Consider the following 22,814-nt stretch of genomic DNA (forward strand, 5'->3'; position numbering starts at 1 on the left):
TTTTGGCTAATGTGCTATCTACTGGGGTTTTATAGGCTAATTTAGAGTTTCTGTTTTAGCAACATGCTAACGTTTTTGGCTAATTTAGCTAACTGACAAATTTTAGGCTATTGTGAAAGTTTTGTTAGTATTCAAGAAACGCGTTAGCTTTTTTGGCTAATTTGCTATCAACTGAGGTTTTTATGGTAATTTCAGTTTAGCAAATTTTTTAGCAACATGCTAACACTTTTGCCTAATTTGTGATCCACTGAGGTTTTTCTAGGCTATTTTAGAGTTTAGCTTATTTTAGCAACATGCTATCGTTTTTGGGAAATTTAGTTTACTGAGGAATTTTGGACTATTTTAGCTAACATTTAAGCATTGTGTTAGCTATTTTTTGGTTAATTTGTTATCTACAGAGGATTTCATGCTAAACTGGAGTTAAGCTAATATTTTAGCAACATGCTAACGTTTTTTGGCTAATTATTTTATCTACTGAGGTTTTTATAGGGTAATTTAGAGTTTAGCTTCTATTTTAGCAACATGCTAAAGTTTTTGGCTAATTTAGTTTACTGAGGAATTTTAGGCTATTTTGGAGTTTAGCTAGTATTTAAGCAACGTGCTATCTTATTTTTTGGGCTAACTTGGCATGTACTAATGTTTTGGGGCTAATTTAGAGTTCAGCTCATATTTAGGGAACACACTAAATATTTTTGCACAATTTGCTTTTATTATGGCTTTGTTAGCAATTTTTCAGAAATTTAGGCCAACTTCAATGCTCTTTCATAGTTCTTCAAAACAAAATTTCCAGTATTTTAACAAACTTAACATTTGCAGATATCTTTTTGTATTTTCAGCAAATCCCTTTTGCAATTTTCATTAAAAACTTCAGCATTTTCAGCCACTACTTTCAGTAAAAAGCATTCACGCTGGTTTATCAGATTTAATGTGACTTTTCTTGTTTCTCAAAGCATCTTCCTTTTCTTCAAAATAGCTAAAAATTTCATATTTTGTTGAACACAAATTAGCAAATGAGATTAAAAACAACACAAACACATCTAGTTTGTGTTCACAGACGTGGTTTACAGCATGGATCTCATCATTAGCTGAGTATTTGGACTATGTGTTAATGGGTTCTGGCCTTTTCTTGATGTTTAGCAACATGTAAGACGGAGAATGCGTCTCCGCAGATCACTGTACTCACACAGAATACATTAAAAGAATCTCGCCCTATTAGAGGCATCATCAGCACTCAGTTATTTGCCCAGAAACTGTGCCTTGAGTACTTGGACATGCGTGGTCATGAATAATATATGTCATGTAGCAAAGCCTGAAGGCTTCTGTAGGAAATTCAACTCCCCATTCCAGCAGAATGTCATATCGTCAGCCTCATCTCTGGCCTTGTTTCCCAAACATCTCATTATCATCGCCATATGCTGCTAGCTTTGTCTTGACTCATTAGCGCGTTTCACTCTCATTTAGGAGGAGATGGTGGAAAGAGCCCCGGGGATGGAGATGGAAGGAGGAGAGTCACGGAGAGAGGTAAGGAAGTGTGCGGCGTTCTGAACCTGATCACATATCTGAGTGATTCCCAGGAGGGCTGAACATTAAACAGATCGCAGGCTCACGCAGAGCGCCGCTGTGAAGAGGCTGTCATGGGGAATGGTTGAGGGACGTGATGGCGAGGAGGACGCCTTATCTGCCGTTAATTGTTCCTCCCCGAGTCTTTGAAAGCGCGCCGACTTCAGAGATACGCCGGAGCGTTCCATCACACCTTTCCCAGCTTGAATGGATTCTTTTGTTCCTTTTCTGTTTTGCTCTTGAGCGCTGGGGAGCTGTTAACATCTGGGCGGGCAAAAGACGCTCCTGATGTTTGGATCTTCTGTAGGTTCAAGGTTGTTCCTCACAAAGAGGGAGAGGGTCTAAAACCCGTAACCCAAAAATGTCCGACTGAAAAAAAAGCTCAAAACAGGAAATTGTTGGGGTCGCTGGTTAAAATAAAGCTTTTTTTGAGGAACATTTTTAGTTATGGCCAATAGTTTCTGAAGCATCTCCACACCATCACACTCCCACCACCATGTTTGACTGTGAGAAACCTTCAGTCTCATCTGCTCACAGAATCTGCAAAAGTTCTGGACAAAATCCAGATTTATTAGATTTCTTTGGTCAGTTGAACCAAAAAATGAACCAATTAGCTTCTGACTACAGTTTCTGTCTGTAAACATTAGATCGTACTTTTGTTTTTTCAACTCCAATGTTGAGGCTCTCTTATGGAAACCACTTCAAACTGGTTTTTATTCTAAGAAATCATCTTTGTTTGAGCTTGTTTTGGGTAGTTTTACTGATTCTGGTGAAATTGGGTAGCATGTTTGCTAACTCTAAGGCTAATCGTTTGGGTTCACTTTCCTTTTTCCTCTTCCTTTTTGCAAAACATTGTATTTATTTTATTCTATTTATTAAATCTTTGTTTATCCAGGCGGTCCAAATTAAGAACGTCGTTCTTATTTACACCTGTGACCCGGCAAAAGGCAAAACCTTTAGAGAAAAGAAAGACAACGAGAAATACAAATGAATAGAATCCCAAAAAACAAAACAAAATCTTTTAACTAACTATTCTAGAGAAACTTTATGGTGTTAATTATTAGTCAAAACCCCACCAGAAAAAAGACAAATGTGGGATTAAAAGGCGTCGTCATCTTCAAAATCGACCAATCAGAACAAAGCCAGCACAGCCCTATGTCTCCGCCCCCAAAAAGTTTCTCTGCGAGCGCACACGACAGAATGAATTATCCTCGAGGACGTCTGAACATGTGCAGGGATGTCTTATTTCTGCGAGGAGTTTTGACTAATAATTTATTTTAAAGACCTTTAACTCTCTGGCTGATATTCAGATTTTTAAAAACTACCCGACATGATTCTGTCTTCAGAGTGTTTCTCGACTTCGTGACTTTCCTCTGTCCATCATCAACAGAAGCAGGCCCATACCATGATACCGCCAAATACACACTAATTGTTTTGTTGTTTTGTTTGTGACAGGGAGTCTTTAAAACCTCAAGAAAGGCTAAGAAAATAAATCTCAGTCACGTTGTTTGGATGTTTGGAAACACATCAATAATTATCAACTATTCTTCTGGGTTTTTTTATGTTTTCAAGATGTTCCTTGTCGAATTCTTATTGGTATGTAGGCAAAATGAAATTACAATGAAAAAAAAGAAAGTAGCATCTCTTTATATGGAGTTTTGTGGTTATTTCTGAAGTAACTTTGTTTTCTTCAGCGTTTGTCTGGACTTTTCCATCAATTCTTTGATCTATTTGATTTAAATCGAGTCATTTTGACAGCCGCACGTGTCTTCTCTGTGAACTCTGTGAACTTTGACTTATTTATAATCTCTAAATGAATTTTCTTGGTGGCAGCATGTGTCTTTTTCAGTTTATTTGTACATTCTGTATTTATGGGATTCAAAAGCCTCGCAGTGATTCGTCCGTAAAGACCATCTCCAATAGAGTTTTTCACTTGTTCTTGTGGTTTTTTCTGATGATGGAGGACATATTTGTAGAAAATTAAGCCTAAAATTGCAAATTTGAGAATTTCTGTAATCAAATGAATGAATCAGGAGCAGACGGAGACGTAGAAACGTGCTGGTCGGGGCCACAAGGTCTCAGACGACTAGATCTAGTCATGTTCTTTAACTCATAGATATGTTTCTGCTGCAAGTTTTTTAAAGTTTTGGCTAAAATTGTTGTTAAAAAAAACACTGAAATGCTTTAAAAATAGATGAAAAGATGTTCTAAATTTCATTTGACTTCTCTTCACTAAAGTCAGTAAATCCTGATGCATTTTCAGTGAATAAAAGCTCAAAAAAGCAAAATGCAGAAGAAAAAGGTCTGAAGTTCTTCTTGCTTAAAGTCAGAAGTCTGGTGTCGCGCTGACGGCTGGCAGGTGTGATGTTTGTCGGAACAGAAAGGTGTTAGAACACTAAATGAGTAAAATCATCTTATATTCATGAGTTTCTATCAACAAGAATCAAAAAATAACTTTTCACTAAACTTCCTTTAAGGGATTTATTTAATTACTATTTTCTTCCAATATTCAAATATTTAACTCAATAAGACGCTCAGATTCAGTTAAACTGAACTCTGACATGAAATAAAGTGTTTGTCAAATGTTAAATGTCCTGAAGATAAAGAGAAAAATGAAGAAACAAACATTTTCCACAAGCTGAATTCAAAATACTTCTTTGTATTCAGTCATAAATAGCTAAACTGCACAAAAAAAGAAAGAAAATCTTTAAATCCAACTTTTAGTTTATGATTTTACACTAAAGCATCTGTGATGATGAGAAAATCAGTTTATTGTTTCAAAACTGAATCAAAAATCTGCTGAAAATGTGTCCGATAATGAAGTTATAGACACAATTTATCATGAATAAAAAAAGTTTGATTTCTCCATGTATGAAAACATATTCTTATGTTTGATTGTTTGCTTTGATTGAATTCTGACGTTAGAACAAATGAAAGATGGAAATTTAAAGTAACACTTATTCTGATAGTAATATTTAATTACCAACAACTTTAAAAAGCTGTAGAGACAACATTTGTTTACAAAATAACTAAAGGAGTTATATAGAAAGAATTCCACGTGTAAATTAATAAACTTTTCCCCTTTAACTTTGTTTTTAATTTAAATCAAACCCATCAGCGACTCCTCAGGTAATTGTGTTAATTAATTAAAAACGTTTCCTTTAAGGTTTTCTTTAGCAGAGAAGCAGCTGTAAGCCTTCTAAAGCCGAGTGTCTCGCGTGGATCTCTCCATCTGTCGACCTGCAGACGAGCAGCGTTTCATCCGACTTCTAGAATACATTTCAGACGTTTTCTCTTCAAATATTAGGCGAGGAAACAAAAAGCTTTTGTATTTCTGTGATCAAGTTGAAACAGCTCAATGCAGCTTCTGCAAGTTAGTCTGTCACGAATGATATATGTGTGATTAGCATCATAAAGCTGCTGTACACAGCAAAATGCATGAAAGACATCCGGACATTTTTATTTAAAAAGTGTTTTTTTTTTTTTTATTTGATGCCCAGATTCCAGAAAGAATCCGAAGTTTCTTCAGAATTCAGCATCTAAAGACGTTTTAGTGGCAACAGGACAGTCAGGAAAATTAAAGGCGGAGCGGCCTCGTGAAGCCCTGAGGCGCCGCCTGCCGTCACCCCCTTTTACAACACTTCTCTCAAAGTTGCAGCTTTTCTGTTAGTTTGATCTCCATAGCAACCACTTTATTTTTTGCTCGCCTGGAGGTGACGAACAGATCAATGTAACTTTTACAAGAATCGACAAAAGTACCATTTTATATTTCCTTAGCAACAAAGGTTTTTTGTTAGCCACGCCCACATTCCTTATGTATTCATAGTGTACATCATGTCATTTGGTCCAGCTTGATCCAACAATTCATGTATTACATTTTCACTTGATTCTGCCAAAAAATGTGCGAGCAACGAAGGAACGCCACTTTTGCTAGCTCGCTATGCTAAAGTCGCTAAAAATCTACAAACTTTTTTTCCAAGTTGCTTCCCATCCATCCATCCATCCATCCATTTTCTTGACCGCTTCATCCCGTTCGGGGTCGCGGGGGTGCCGGAGCCTAACCCGGCTACTGAAGGGCGATGGCGGGGTACACCCTGGACAGGTCACCAGTCTGTCGCAGGGCCTCAATCACACACCCATCCACTCTCACATTCACACCTAGGGGCAATTTAGAGTCACCAATTAACCTATGAAGCATGTTTTTGGACGGTGGGAGGAAGCCGGAGTCCCCGGTGAAAACCCACGCATGCACGGGGAGAACATGCAAACTCCACACAGAAAGGTCCCAGCCGGGATTCGAACCGGGGCCTTCTCGCTGTGAGGCAAGAGCGCTAACCACTTGCGCCACCGTGCAGCCCAAGTTGCTTCCCAAAGAAATTAAATTATTTAAAAGATGAAAGATCAAAAATTATTGGAATATTTAAAGAAGATGCTAAATGTTTTTTTTTTTTAAGAAATTCAAGATGGCGGCCTCTTCTCGAGGTCAAAGGTCGACAAAATTTCGATTCTAGACATAGACTTATCCTGGTGGCTCGTGTGTGAAATTTCATGAAGATCAACTGAATAAATATTTTCTTAAAATGGGAAAATTGCCAAATTTAACACTTTGCAAAAAAAAAAAAAATGGCCGCCAAGATGTAGATGTAGCCATCCCATAATAGTTTCAAAACCACGTTGAGATATCCCTGAAATAACAACCACTTTAATTTTTACTCGCCTGGAGGTGACGAACAGATCAATATAGATTTTACAAGAATCGACAAAAGTAACATTTTATATTTCCTTAGCAACAAAGGTTTTTGTTAGCCACGCCCACATTCCTTATGTATTCATAGTGTACATCATGTCATTTGGTCCAGCTTGATCCAACAATTCATGTATTACATTGTCACTTGATTCTGCCAAAAAATGTGCGAGCAACAAAGGAACACCACTTTTGCTAGCTCGCTAGGCTAAAGTTGCTAAAAATCTACAAACTTTTTTTCCAAGTTGCTTCCCAAAGAAGTTAAATTAGTTAAAAGATGAAAGATCAAAAATCCTTGGAATATTTAAAGAAGATACTAAATGTTGTATTTTTTTAAGGAATTCAAGATGGCGGCCTCTTCTCGAGGTCAAAGGTCGACAAAATTTCGATTCTAGACGTAGACTTATCCCTGGTGGCTCGTGTGTGAAATTTCATGAATATCAACTGAATAAATATTTTCTTAAAATGTGAAAATGGCAGAATTTAACACTTTGCAAAAAAAAAATGGCCGCCAAGATGTAGATGTAGCCATCCCATAATAGTTTCCAAACCACGTTCAGATATCCCTGAAATAACAACCACTTTAATTTTTGCTCACCTGGAGGTGACGAACAGATCAATGTAACTTTTAGAAGAATCGACAGAAGTAACATTTTTATTTCCTTAGAAACAAAGGTTTTTTGCTAGCCACGCCCACATCAAACATTTAAAATTTCAATTCTAGAGTCCGAATTCCCCCCCAACCCCTCTATAGTGCACTATATAGTGTATTCGCCATTTCTAGTGCTGTGCGAATCTACAATTCCAAAATCGAGTGCACTGGAAATTTCCCAGAAGTCTAAAAACAAGCTTACATCGATGGTCACTAGATTAGGGGATATAGACCACAATGCATTGTGGTCGCACAATTTTGAACAAAAAAAACGTGTTTAAATGTAATATTTGAATAAACCATCCTCGTTTTCAACATCAGAACACAGTGAGGTCATAAATAAACGCCGTGAAATGTTAACTTTTTTTCGTTTTTTCCCTTCGTGAAATCGATGATGTCACTTCCGGTTTTTAGAAAAATGAAAGAAAAGTGGTGAACATCATGTCCGGATTACCTTTAAAATCCAGGGCACCAGATAGTCCCGCACCGTCGTTTTATAGCAGTTAGGGGTTAAGGGGGGAATTCGGACAAAGTCTACTTTTTTTTTTAAGAAATTCAAGATGGCGGCCTCTTCTCGAGGTCAAAGGTCGACAAAATTTCAATTCTAGACATAGACTTATCCTGGTGGCACGTGTGTGAAATTTCATTGAAAAATATAAAAAAATGAAAAAAAAATGTCCGCCAAGATGTAGGTCCTCTGGCCATCCCATAATAGTTTCAAAACTACTTCCGGATTTCCCAGAAAGGTTTTAGTTTGTTGGTGAATTTTGATGGTTTCATGGTTTCTTCCGCTGTGATGTCATCGTTTTCTTGGAGGGTTTGTAGCTGAAAATACATTTCAAATAGAACCGCGAGGGTCCAGTTTTAGGTTCTGAGGATGTGGCGGGGGATATTTTCTCTCACATTTACACAAAGAATCTTCTGGTTCTTGTGGTCCAGGACGTCTGAGGATCACAAGTAAAACCAGACGTTCCTACGCTGCGGCGAGGGATTGACGTTACTCATCGTCATGATGGAGCAGATCTTCATCAACGGCAGCATCACCAGCAGCTTCAGGACCCGTTGTTGATCCTCAACAATCAGAGAAATGCTCCACTTTGAGGTCCTGCTCTAATTATGTCGGCCTGATTATTTTTGGCAGAAGTGAAGAGCTTTTTTTCCTCCCTGGGTTGTTGCTCCTGTTTAAGTTTTTCCGACTCGAACGCGGCGGCGGGCTGAGGGCAGCACGCCGTTTGAAACAAAGAGGAGATGGTGATTCTAATGATGCTCGTCTCTGTGGGGGGGTGGTCTGACATGCCTGACAACACGTCAGCGGTACCGACCCGGATCCCACAGAGATGAGAGGTTCTGTCAGGTGGGTTCAAATCTCAAGAGGAGAAGCAATTAGAAGGAGGCGTCGTGTTGTTACAGCAGAAGAATCGAGTTTGCTTCAGTTGGAGACGAATTAAAGGGCGACGCATTGATTTATTCTACAGGAACTTCAGTTTGGAGAGAAATCTTCTTATCTGGGTTCTCCAGTTTGGGGGACAAAGAAACGCTGAGTAACTCTTCACTTTTTAGTGTTCCTTAAATCTGTTTCTAATTAGTTTTGATGAGACAAAAAAAGTTTTTATTTATCCTTTAGATGTAAATATGATAGTCTAGATAAACAGTTGATACCAAACGGTTGAGAAGTAAAGTGAGAATAAAATTATTAGAAAAGATTCAATAAGAGAATAAAGTCATAAAAATATGAGAAAATGTCAAAATTTTATAAGATAAAATAAATAAAAAAATATAAGAAAAAGTTCACAATGCTATTAGAATAAAGTCATGAAATTATGGGGAAAAAAATGCAAATTTATTAAAATAAAGTCATAACATAATCAGAAAAATGTCCCAAAAAGAAATAAAATTATGAGAAAAAAACTCAAATTTAAAGAATAAAAAAGTCAAAAGGTTTTGAAAAAAAATCACAATTTTAAGAGAATAAAATAAAAATATATGAGAAAAAACTAAACATTTTAAGAGAATAAAATCATACAATTATGAGAAAATTCAACAACTTTATTTAAATATTAAAGAAAAATATGAGAAAAAGTAAAAAAAATATAAAAAATCAACATTTTGTTAGAATAAAGTAATAAAATTATTAGACAAAATTGCAGATTTATTCAAATATAGTCAGAACATGTTGAGAAAAAAAAAACTTTAGATCGTAAAGTAATAAAAGTATGAGAAAAAACTAAAATTAAAAAAATCAAAAAGTCATAAAGTTATAAAAAAATCACAAGTTAAAGAGAATAATAAATATATGAGAACAAAATTAAAACTTTTATGAGAATAAAGTCAGAATTATCAAAATTACTTTTTTAAAATATGAGAAGAAAGTCAAAGATTTGATAAGAATTAAGTGATAAAAATATTTTTAAAAAATCAAAATTTTATTAGAAAAAAGTTATAGAATTATTAGAAAAAAGGCAAAATTATATTAAAATAAAATTGTTAAATCATAAGAAGAAAGTAAAAAAATTAAGAACAAAGTCATTAAATTATAAGAAAAAATTAACAATTTCACAAAATAATGTCATAAAAGTATGATAAAATAGTCAATTTTTTCCGAGAACACAGTTGTGAAATTTCAATAATTTTACAAGAAAAAGAGATTTTTTTTAAAGTCCTATATAGTTCAAGAATCTTGCTAAATAGGGTTTGTTTATTTATTTGTTTTCATTTTTGTAAATCTACAACTTTATTTTACATTAATTACAACTTTTTTTAAATTATTCGATGGAAAACCACAACTTTATAAGACATAAATTTATGATTTTGTAATTTTATGATTTTATAATTTTAAAAAGGTCATGTTAAAACAAAAAGTCATTACATGTAACCCTTGTGGTATCCTAAGCATGTTTACTTAAGTAGTAGTATCAGTTATAATTTTCAGAAACGATTCGATTCTGATTTTTTCCGATTCTTCAATTCAATTCATTTATACACACTTGACTACAAATACATTAAAAATCTATTATTTAATTGGAATATATTTATATTAATCACATACTGTAAATGTATCAGTGAAATACTGAGATTGTTAATATCATTCAGAGTTACATGGATTCTCTAAAGGAGATACTCTAACTAAAATGTTCAGATCATTAACATTGGAAACATTGTTCTCCTTCTCCTGGAGGACGTTTCAGTTTGGACACTAGGTGGCGATCGCGCTATAGTACAATTTATTCAAGAAGAAGACAACAGTATGAGGGAAAAAAATGAAGTTTTAGACCACAAATAATTACTTTAAAAATTATTTCCTTAAAATAATTTGGAAAATGAATGTCTGTAAATAAATAAAGATGTTTATTTAGTCAACTATGTATTTTTTTGTTCAACTGAGCGTTAGCATTAGCCGTCTTATGGGAAATTCTATTGAACATTAGCATCAAGCTAGCAGACTTTAGCTTTGTGTGCTAAATCGATTTATATCTTTTGTGAATCGACTATTGATTTATTAAGCTTAAATTGATTCAAATCAATTATTTCAACCCAGCGCTAGCAAATAGTAGGGTCATCTGGACCCCCCCAAAAAAACAACAATCTGAACTTTTTTTTTTCAAGGATTTTTTTAATCTCTATTGGTTTCCTTGACAGACATGAAATCCTGTCCACCTTTTTCCACATTTGTCATGGGAGGAATAACCCATCAATATAAGGGTCGGGTCATCTAGACCCCTAAGAGAACACAAAGGTTAAATGAAAGTGATGTGTGCGCTTCAGCTCACATCCACGTGAAGAAAAGTGTTTCTCCTCCACGGCAGAGCGTGATGCAGTTCAGCCTCGTGACGGAGGGCTTTGCATCCATCCGCCACCAGGGTTAACCCTCATGCTCCCTCATGGGGCCCAGATGACCCCACCCTTACATTGAGGTGTTAGCCCTTCCATGACAAAGGTGGACAAGACTTCATGTCTGTCATTGGACACCAGGAAAGATTGACTTGTGGGGTCCAGATGACCCAACTTTTAATGTAAACGAACCAAGGTGAGCAGAAGGGTCTAAAATGATTTCAGACAACCCTACCACCCCAGATGCCCCTAAAATTGAGGGGTAGGACGAAATACTTGCATTTGGCCTTGGTACACAAACTGCTTTGTGACTCACAAGCAGCACTAAACGTGTCACGACCAAATCCAAGTTCCTGATTGGTCAAATCAAATTTCAACTACTTTGTGTTTTATACGTAGAGCCTAAAAACTGAAAATGCGCGTAAAAACACGTGAACGCCATAGTTTTTAGCGCCGACTCCCAGAATGCTCATTTACGTGAGTTTACATTGTGGTTGTTTGAGGGTGGAGTCAAAGTAATTTAAACGTCTGCACCGCTGTGACAGTTAATGTCCCCCTTTTGAGTTTTTACATGTATGTGTGGCCTTCTTTCTTCTGAAAGAGAAAAAATATAATAAGAAATCATTTTGTGTTTGCATTTCCGAGTATTTCTCGTTTTAGGTCGCTGTCACTCAAAGTCCCCGAGAAAAACTCCGTTTGAATTCCTAAACTTTCATACGTCACAGTAGCTAAATGATCAGGTTTTATTTTATTCTTATTTTTTCATGGGCTTATCAAAGTCTGTGTCTTGCTAGCATGTCTGGGGGAATAAGGGGTGGGGTTACACTGCTCAGCACCATAAGCCCCGCCCACACAGAGGGATTTTTATTTGAAAGAAGGCTTCAGATTAACAGGAAAAATGGCTTTTTAAGGCATTTAGGATGAGGAATTTTTGTTAAAAACTTCACAGTCCTAACTAAAACCCCATTGGAAACATTTAAAGAGAATAAATTGTTGTAGCGGGACTGTGATGGGACTGTAGCTGAACTTGAGGATTAGTGGTCCCCAACCCCCGGGTCGTGGACCTGGACTCGGGGGTTGGGGTCACTGCTCTAGAGGGGGGAAGGGTGAATACGACTGAGTGTACGCTCATGTTTACGTCAGTAAATCAGTAAACCAAACTCAATGTGTCAGTAATGCGAACATTTTTCCTACCAATCCGATGACTCCGCCCCTTTCAGGGTTTGTTTCGACACATGAGCCACACATCAAACCGACTGTAAAGAGCTGATTTTCCTGCGGTGAGTTAATTAAAAACAAACTCTCGCTGCTTTCACTCTTCAGCTCAGATGAACCACTAAAGAGGAGATGTTTTTCCTCGCGGTCTCGCTTGTGTCATGCGATGAGCCACCAAACATCTGTTGCGTCCTGCCTGTTCGTCCATCTGCGAGGTGAGAAAAAGCCTGGAGTAGGAGCGCGGCGGAATAACTCCACCACGTCTATGTTTGTTTGTTTGCTGACACACTTGCATCTGTCTGGTCATTGTCCCCCTATTTCCCTGCGATTTCATATTTTCAACAGCTCCCGGGGCGGGAATAGAGCCCACAGGTGAATCCCAAACATCAAACTGGATCTTCCACAAAGACGCGGTGGATGTATGAGAGGGAAGAGCCAAAGGCTGAGCATATTGACGGCCTGTGCCGCGGGGATCGGCTGGAGCCAGACATCCATACCCCCTCGGAGAGTAAGCCATGCGAGTGAGAAAGGAGAGAAAAGTAGGTTACAGAAGAAAGACCAGCTGCCCCACTCCATTTGTAAGCAAGAGAACACAAACGCTGGCACCGAGAGCAGCGCGAGTGTTACTGCGCTTCATGTGCTGAGCGAGAGGCTGTGCAGGAATAAGTGACCGAATCGCGCTAACAACAGCTCCAATATTTAGTGGCACGCTACTGAATCGAGCAGCAGCCGGAGCTGATTTTATTCATACCGTCATCTTTGTTTTGGGTGCAGAAATCACCGATTTAAGGGTCGGCGCGAGGCGCAGGCCCTGCAGAGTGGCAGCGTAGCTGTCAGCTCTCATCTACCGCTTGGCGACGGGGGGGTGTGAGGAAACCAGCGTGAGCAGACAAAGACACCTCCGTCCGCCTGAGCGAGGAGGCCGAAAGACGCTTTGAGCGAAGGCTCGGGGTTAGAAGTGGGTCGTAAGGAAATCCCCATATGGACAACCCTCTGCTCGCCCCCACCAACCCGCGGGGCTCCGCCTGCCCTGCCAGGAGAGGAAATCGAACAGTCGATGCCATTCAAACTGCTCCAAAATATCTCCTGCTGGGTCTTTAATCTTTGAGTTTAAAGCTTTGTAAGTCATTATCGGTGTTGGGAAATGTGTTCAAAAGTTGATTTTGGATGTTTTTTCCTCAACCTATCTCGTTCCAAAGAGCTCTAAATGAAAACAGATCATCTACAGACGGCAACACGACAAAAATCCATCAGAGAGAACAGTAGGAGAGGCCAAATCAACAGTTAATTGCATTCTGGGAAAAAATATCTGCAGCATAAAAAACACCTGAGCATCCACAGAACACTCACGTCAACTAACAAAAAAACTCAATCGATCCATGAAGGACAAAAACAACAAGTTTATTGCTGCCATCATCAGTATTATAGCTCGGTACTGTGTGGTCTATATGACCCGTGGGGGGTTTGGGGTTGTATGAGCCCAGGGGGGTCAAACTCAATCTCACAGAGAGCAAAATCCAAAACACACCTGAGGTCGTGGACTGAACAGGATAAACATTTACTGAACACTCTAAAACTACATATTTAAAACTTTAAAACCATAACTTTTAACATATTTATGAACTAGATAAATAGCATTACCTGTGATAATGCCAGTGTGAATGCTGTAAGCTGAATTTGGCGGCTAAAGATGCTAGCGCTGATAGTTGAAGATGCTGAAATTGGTAGCTAAAAACGCTGAAGCTGATAGCCAACTAAAATATTAGCTAAATGCCAAATTAGCCTTAAAAAAACTTAGGTTAGCCAAAACAGCTAGCATGTTACTGAAATAATAGCTAAACTTTAAAATAGCCCAAAAACCTAAAAAAAAAGCTTGAGTTGGTACAAACAGCTAGCATTTAAATATTAGCTTAACTCCAAAACAGCCTAAAAAATGTTTAAAATGAAAGCCTAAAGTAGCAAAAATGGCTAACATGTAGCTGAAATATTAGCTAAACTCCACAACAGCTTAAAAACTAAAAAATACTAAAAAAACTTAGGTTAGCCAAAACAGCTAGCATGTAGCTAAAATAATAGCTAAACTTCAAAATAGAAAACGCTAAAGCTAATAGCTGAAAACGCAGAAGTTAATAGACAACTAAAATATTAGCTAAATGTCAAATTTGCCTTAAAAAAATTAGGTTAGCCAAAACAGCTAGCATGTTACTGAAAAAAATAGCTAAACTTTAAAATAGCCCAAAAACTTGAAAAAAAGCCTAAATTGGCCCCAACAGCTAGCGTATGAATATTAGCTAAACTCCACAACAGTTTAAAAACTAAACAAACTGAGGTTAGCAAAAACAGCTAGCTAAAATAATAGCTAAACTTCAAAATAGCTAAAGATGCTAGTGCTGATAGCTAAAAACGCAGAAGCTGATAGCAAGCTAAAATATTAGCTAAATGCCAAATTAGCCTAAAAAAAAAAAAAAAACAAACAAAAAAAACTTAGATTAGCCAAACAGCTAGCATGTAGCTAAAATAATAGCTAAACTTCAAAATAGCCCAAAAAGAATCTTGGTGCAACGTCTCTGATTTGTCATCTCACATCTCGGAGGGATTCCTGGTGGTTGGTTTGTACTCTTGTTCGTGGACCTCGCCTCTGGCTCGTCTTGACTGCAGACCCCGCCCCCACCTGTCCCCCTGTCCTGTCTGGCTGAACTCTCTTTAAATACGCAGTTGTAGAGTTAGATTAGCTTATTCTTCTTTAATACTTCTGGTAAACCGCCTGAATGTGGACGTCCCTGAGGTTTCTCCTTTTTTTTCCTGAATCAGGTTTTTTTTTAGGAGTTTTTCCTTACCGAGAAGGAGGGTCTAAGGACAGTGCAGTTTAGTTGAGCAATCAGCTAAATACTTTCTGCTTCTGTACAACTGAAGCCCAAAGAGACGATTGTTTTGTGATATTGGGCTAAATAAAACTTTCACAAACACTCTTCTCTTCTACACTCTGTCTCTCACTCTTCTCCAGTGAACCAAACCTAAACTCCTTAATTATGAGATTCGTCGCTCTTAGCACCTGTTAGACAATCAACGCCAATCACTGCCTTCTGGGCAGGAAAATGAAGCTCCATAAACTCCAACTTCCTGTCCTCTTTTTTTTCTGTATTTCCTGTTCTCGTTTGTTCCTCCTCACTGACCCGAATGCCTTCCCGCCTCACAGCAGAGCACACATCATAAAATAAAGATCTCAGAAAGGTACGCAGTGTTAAAGTGTCGGCGTGGCATTGGAAGAACCTGGGAGGTCAATGCAATCAGAAAACGTTGAATAATTTAGGACGGAGGTAACGCTGCACTGCCGGGAGCTTCTGGATCGCGAGGAGCAAACTCTCAGCTGTTCCGACTCAGCATTCTATCAAGTCTTGCAAACCAGTTTCACGTCGTCTTCTTGAAATGAATCCTGCAGATTCCTCCGTTGTGCATTTTTCTGAGCTCTTATTTTGGACACACTAGTTTTCACAAGTGTTTGGATAATGAGGATAATCGTCTTCCCAAACACTTCAGCTCCAAACTGTTCAGCGGGAGTCCAAAGAAGCTGTGAGCTAAGGTGTTCAATCACCCGTTAGAGCAAACAAAGCATTAATGTTGGCATTTCTGCACAACGTTTTCTAGCATTTTTTTGAAAGCTTCTCGAGTTTCCTGAAGCTGAAGTTTAATAATGAGGAAACCAGGCTGCTGCTTATCCAGGTGATAATTTAGCCAAAATCCCCCCAAAAAACGTCGTTTTCTTGAGATATTGATGCAGGAGTTCAGTCAAAAAGTCATCTGAGAGCTCTCTGTTTACACTCTCTCCCACTAGCTTACAACCCCTCACAACCTCAAATTTCGCAGCAATCCAACCGTAAAGTTTTGAGCCAGATCCCAGTTCAGACGATGTAAACAAAGACGTACATGGATGTAGGGCAGCCACGATTAGTCGACTAATCGACGATTAATCGACTATTAAAATAGTCGATTAATATCGATATTATATGGAGTCAGAGTGTAGTAAAGTTAAAAGTTATAATGGCACTATGCTAGCTTTTTGGACTATTTTGGATTTTTTTTTTAATTTTGTTAAGGCTATTTTGGAGTTTAGCTAATATTTCAGATACATGCTAGCTGTATTGGCTAACTTAGGCTTTTTCCAGCTTTTAGGCTAGTTTGGCATTTAACTAATATTTTAGCTAGCTATTTGCTTCAGCGATTTCAGCTATCAGCTTCAGTGTTTTTAGTTTTCAATTTCAATTTTCAGTTTTTTAGTTAGTTCAGAGCTAATGATGGTTAAGATGAATGCTTTACATCCAGTTTCTCCATGACCCGATTAGTCGACTAATCTGAAGAAATAATCGATGATTAGTCCACTATTAAAATAATCGTTTATGGCAACACTACAAGGATATATTTGGAGTCGAGAAGTGCCCAACATTTTTTTTTTTTTTTTACAAATCGATCTTTTTGAAACAGCATTATTCCCTCTGATCCTAATTCCCAACAATTTGAGCGAATAAATACTCAAAAATACAAATTTAATCAGAAAAATACCATAAGAACATGTTAAAAATACAGTTTTTATCAGAGTGGATCTTGAAAAATCATTAGCTCCAATTATGTTTTGTAATTAGCATTTAGCTTTAACATTACGACTGTATAACGGCAACAATCTGGCGATACGATACATATCGCGATACGATACATATCGCGATACGATACATATCGCGATACGACACATATCGTGATATTCCATGACTATTACACAAACAATATGTTACAACTTATTAAAACAAGTTGAAAAATCCTTTTCAAAATATTGTTACACATAAATAAAATAGTATAAAATACATTCTATTTAATTATTAAAATACTACAACTGTAGCTCACATACAAGTTGTTTGTACCCAAAGCAAATTCCATTCCATATTTTGATAAATAAAAAGAACTTTTGCTCAAAGTCTTAAAAGCAGCAGTGAAGCTCAAACTGAAGTAAAAGCTCATAAATACTGTCTTACAGAAATCTAACCTGCTGTGCACACATGGCTGCCGACTACCAATCGACTCCTTTACCACTTTAAAGTGTTGTGGGGCTTCGCAGAGCAACAATTACAATCAGAAGAAGAAAAAGACGATAAAAAGGGGAGGATGGACAGGGGGGGGGGTGTACATGTGGTGATGGTGGAAGATTAAAATCAATACAAACAGAGAGCGGTACCACATGGTTTGATACTGCAAGATGAAATCCAATATCAAGAAGAAATGACCCAAAAATCCTCTGAGGTGAGAGTTTAGAGGGGGCATATAAATATACATTTAAGGTAAAAATGCATTTGAATCATGTTGTTAAATCTAAGATTTACGAGACGGAGCTCGAGTTACCATGGAGCTAAAATATATTGAGTAAGTTTGTGTATTCCTGTGTGTAGTGTGTATCTAAGTATTTTTAACAACCTTAATTGGATTTGTTAGAGTCATTGGAACAATAAAGTTTACATAAACAACAGGCAAAGGTTGAGTCCCAACTGACCTTCTCAGCCTGGGTGTAAAATAGAGGAAATTACCCAGCATTACCTGCAATCATGCTAGAGTGAATACTGTAAGCTGTGTGTACTCGTAGCAGAACGCTACACTCGTACTGCGTTCAAGAACGGGCTACATGCGGTTTCATGGATGGGAATTCATTCTGTGGTGTTCACACCAGAAATGAGGAACTTCTTCTTTTTCCATTGATTACTCTTGAATGTGCGCCACCTACAGGCTCGGTGCGAAACGTTGAAGTGACGTAAATCTAGTGAGTCTTGCTCTAGATTTTTTTTTTTCTCAGCTCTATTCCGATAAATAAGAGACTTGGTGTCATAGAGTTCCAACTCGACACAAACCACAAGATTCATTTCTCCTCCATGATCAGTTTTGGTTTGTACTTTTTGAAAAGGACTCCATCCTCATATCACCACCAAATCCGAGTCCCTGATTGGTCGAAGTTCAACTCTTTTGCGTTCTAGTCGAAAGTTCAACTGATGGAACTTCCAGTGAGAGCTGGATCTGTGTGTAAAGATGACTTAAAACTCGTGAAGCGACGCACAAACTCGACACAAAATACACAAAATATGTGTGTTTGCATAGAATTTTGATTGAAAGTTTATCTCCATCCTCTACCTGCCTCTATAAAGAAACATTTAATGACTTCCTTTTTTAAGTGAAATGACACTTTAAAATCCAAAAGTTCAAAACATTTGGTTCAGTTTGGAATGCCAGAATAAAACTTCTGGCTTTAATCCTGAATGCAGAACCCTCATCAATAAAACATAACATCAGAACCAAGCTAATCCGTGTTTTATATTTAATGAAGAAGAGCCAACCGAGTGTAAAGAAACAATAAACCAGCTGGGATGTGGCGTCTTGGATTATAATCCCACAGAAAAATAAAAAGATTTACACACTAGTGGGTTTTTTTAGTCTCCTTTACAATGTTTGACAGTGAAAAGGTAAAAAAGTTTTTTATTCCCAAAAGAACGAAGCAAACAACTTCCTTCAGACTTCAGGAGCTTAAAATAAAAATAGAGCAAAGAAAAAAAATCATTTTAGTTTACTGGCAAACTGCCAACGTGAAGTCAAAACTTTTAAACTTTCTTGTTTTCAAAGTGTTTCCACTGATCATTTCATTAGAATTGAGCCACAAACCAGAGAATCTGTAGTTTTCTAGGACATAGTTTCTGAGGATTCATCAAAAATTCACCTCTGAGTCGGGGTCAAAATCACATAGTAAGCCTTCACTCATTTCCCATCATCCCTCTGTTTACCCTGCTAGCTTACAGCCCCTCACAACCCCAAATTAACTCTAGCGGTGCAACATCAACGAGTTTTTCAAACTGTATTTGTTCATCTGCTCCTGATTCACAGTGATTTGAATAAAGAAATATTGAATTTTAAGCTCAATTTTCTTTGTTAATGTCCTCCATCGTCAGAAAAACGTCACATAAACATGTTAAAAACATCACTTTTACTGGAGTTGGTCTTCAAACTATCGTCAACTTTCATAAACTGTCAATATTTTTTTGAGGTTTTTAATTAAAACAACTTAAAACTACAGTTCTTAAAATACATTTGAATGATTTTCCTTATTTGCTTTATTTTCCCTATAATTGTGGTGTTTTCCCATAGATGGCGCTCTATAAATACATTGACCTTGTCGGAAGAATTATCTTTATTTTTTAATACTTTTGAGTCAGACGGTTCTTTTTCCAATAATTCCAAAACCCCATGAATGCAGCATTTCTCTGGATTTACGGTTTTCCATGAGGAACATCAAAACTGCCACAAAAATGAGAACTAAAGTCACAGTTTTGAAATAAAAACCCCCAAAATGTTCTGTATTAGTTTTAACCAAAATTAATCCAGATTTGATGTTATTTCTTTCTCCATGTAGGAGGATTACCAAACAAATCCCACATGGGTGATGCTCTTCAGACGACCATCAGAGGCCCAGAGATTCAGCCTCTGAGATCTGCAGGTGCGTCTCCCTCCGGATGAACGCCTCCTGCGTTCCCAGCTCCGCCCCTTTCTTCTCCGCGCAGCATTCCTGCTGTTATTGGAGATGCGTATCGTGAGGAATAAACCTGCTGCAGCTGCGCTCGCCGTAACGCCACCGAATGAGAGTGGAGCGCGTGTGCGGCGTACTTCATGCACTGCAGGGCAGCCACCTGACTTAATGTGCTCACTGATTTCCAATAAGGTGAGGCCCACTGGTATTATGAAGCTCATTAAGTTACTTTGTGAGCGGACAGCGCCGTGCTGCTGACTGTGATCTGATGAGAAAATACCGAAATGGCGCATTTGCATAAATGTATGAGACACAACACAGCGGCTAATGAAAGGACAGCAAACGACACAGATTTCTAAATTAGTCTGCAGTTTTCAGTCTTTCTAGCTGTTGGGAGCATAATAAACAGTTTATTTTTCTGTGGAATATGTTGAGAAACTTCTTCTCCTATCTCATCAAGAAGGACGGACCTATAATTATCACCCATAAAACCACAGCTGGGGATGTTCTGGGGGTACAGGCTACATCCTGGTATAGTTCATGTTGAAAAACATTAGAAATAAAGACCAGAAACTCTTAATCCTGTTAGTTCTGGTTGGATCCCTCAGAACGAGGGTGAAACAAAAATAGTTTGTTGACCTTTTTCAGAAACACTCATGCAAATGAGATCTCCAATTAGCACACAAACATTTCCCTCAATGAAGTTGATGACTTCCTCAATTGTATGGTGTTTGTTGCCTTGACAACCGTTGAAAATCGAGGTCAATAAAGGTTCTAACCTTAAAAAAATATTGTAAATAAAATAGTATTGATGTGGGTTTGTGGGAGAAGGCGTTCGACCGCGTCCCCGTGACGTCCTGTAAAGGCTGCTAAAGGGATCCTGACTGAGGGCTCTTCAGTTTCTGTGTTTCATCTCGACTCTTTGGAGATGATGTTGTCCTGTTGGAATCATCGAGCTGGGATGAGGGTCAGCACCGCTAAGTCTGAGGCCGTGGAGAAAATGTGTTTCTTTTTTTTTGTTAAGACCTTCAAATATAGCCCGTTGGTGTTGTTCACCTGATAATTCTGAACTTTGTTAGAATCTAAGAAATTAAGCAATCAGATTGTAGTTTGTGAGGACATCCCACAGATGTCCCACCCACACTCCCTACATCAGGGGTGTCAAACTCAATCACACAGGGGCCAAAATCCAAAACACACCTGAGGTCGAACAGGATAAACATTTATTAAACACTCTAAAACTACATTTAACCGTAACTTTTTAACATAATTATGAACTAGATATATAGCATTACCTGTGATAATGCTAGTGTGAATGCTGTAAGCTGAAGATGCTGAAATTGATAGCAAAAATGCTTAAGCTAATGGCGAGCTAAAGTATTAGCTAAATGCCAAATTAACCTGAAAAGCTAAAAATAAAAAATATAGGTTAACCAAAACAGCTAGTATGTAATTGACAAATATTGCTGAACCACAAAATAGTCTAAAAAACTGAAAAAAAATCTAAATTAGCAGAAACAGCTAGCATGTTGCTGAAATATTAGCTAAACATCAAATTAGCCAAAAAAAAAAACTTAAAAAAAAGCCTAAATTAGCCAAAACAGCTAGCATGTAAATGTTAGCTAAACTGCGACTAAAAAATCTTAGTAAATGCCAAAATATTCCAAAAAACCAACAGAATACCCAATTTTAAACCTTTAAAACTGTAACTTTTTAACATAATTATGAACTAGATATATAGCATTACCTGCGATAATGCTAGTGTGAATGCTGTAAGCTGAAGATGCTGAAATTCATAGCTAAAATGCTGAAGCTAATGGCCAGCTAAAATATTAGCTAAAGGCTAAATTAACCTGAAAAGCTAAAAATAAAAAACTTAGGTTAACCAAAACAGCTAGTATGTAATTGACAAAAATTGCTAAACTACAAAATAGCCTAAAAAACTGAAAACAATCTAAATTAGCCGAAACAGCTAGCATGTTGCTGAAATATTAGCTAAACATGAAATTAGCCCAAAAAAACTGAAAAAAGCCTAACTTAGCCTAAACAGCTAGCATGTAAATGTTAGCTAAACTGTGACTAAAACAATCGTAGTAAATGACAAATAGTCCAAAAAAACAGCAGAATACCCATTTTTAAAACTTTAAAACTGTAACTTTTCAACCAACACATGCTGACGTTTGGTTAAGGACCTCGCCGCGTTACTTTTTGATGTTTTTGGAGTCGCCAACTCATCGTTTTTTGAAGGATGTTCTCATTAAATCAAGGGGGCCCAATCTCTGAAACCAGAACAGACCCAGTTCTGGGACTCAGAGCGCACCGGTACCCCTAACCCGGTTAACATCCGGTACCAGTTCAATACTCTGGTGCCACTTTGGGTTCAGTACTACGTCTGGTACCGGTACGTAAACCTGGTACCATTGTAGCATTACCACGTTTATATTTAAATTTGAGTGTCTTTCCGTGTGTTAACTCCGGTTAAAATAGTCTTCTCTGGTTTTTTCCGATGAGTTTGTTGGTTTGAATGAACGGTGGTGGACTTTTTTCCTACATTGTAAGAGGTTCTTTGGACTACAAACATGGCTGCCTGAGGACTTCCTGTCACACAGGTGCGAGACTGATTACAGACATTACAAATAGTGGAGCAGCTTAGTGTCATTTTTAGCCAGAATCATTCAGTTGATGATACAAGCATGAAATACAGTTATAGTCTCTGGGTCGTTACAGGAAAAAAGTGCTAGCCACACAAAAATCCAATATGGCCGCCATTTTTTTCAAGATGGCCGCCATGGCAGTAAAGTTGGCAGAATATCATAAAAATAGTTTACTTGATGATGTTTTCAATGGTTTTTTGCCCCGAAAATGGACTACTAATGCCAGGGTGGCAGTGAGGATGAGCTCTTTCTGCCTAAAAAATGCCGTACAATGGCTTGCGCAACACAAAGCCTCTGGCAGTCAAGTTACCTGATGAAGTACTTATATTTTTTCAATGTAACTCCAACACCCTTTGGTGGCCATCTTGGAAAATGGCCGCCATTTTGGAATTTAAAGTGGCTGGCACTTTTTTCTTAAAATTTGGTGTCTTATAAGTACTTTATTTCATACTTGTATCATAAAATGAAAGATTTTTTGAGTTAGCTGCTCCACTAATATCCCCGTCTGCTCGCTCCATTCTCGGATATGTTTAGGATTCATCCCAACATGTTGTGCAGATTTCTCACCAGCGCGTATGCTCCAATGCCACCGCATGAAGTTTGAACGCTAAACCA

General features: G+C 37.7%; 1 protein-coding gene and 1 long non-coding RNA gene across 2 annotated transcripts in view; one reads left to right on the forward strand and one right to left on the reverse strand.

Annotated features, from left to right (window-relative positions):
- LOC118600186 overlaps positions 1 to 19,978 on the forward strand; it is a 23,380-nt gene extending 3,402 nt beyond the window's left edge. Inside the window, exons 3-4 of the long non-coding RNA XR_004949762.1 lie at positions 1,462 to 1,521; positions 19,432 to 19,978. This is a non-coding gene — a long non-coding RNA (uncharacterized LOC118600186). The remainder of the gene's footprint in view (positions 1 to 1,461; positions 1,522 to 19,431) is intronic.
- shisa9a (shisa family member 9a) overlaps positions 1 to 22,814 on the reverse strand; it is a gene marked incomplete in the record, with an annotated part of 85,103 nt that overhangs the window by 38,055 nt on the left and 24,234 nt on the right.

This window comes from Oryzias melastigma, linkage group LG19, assembly GCF_002922805.2.
Source record: "Oryzias melastigma strain HK-1 linkage group LG19, ASM292280v2, whole genome shotgun sequence".
NCBI classification, from domain to species: Eukaryota; Metazoa; Chordata; class Actinopteri; order Beloniformes; family Adrianichthyidae; genus Oryzias; species Oryzias melastigma.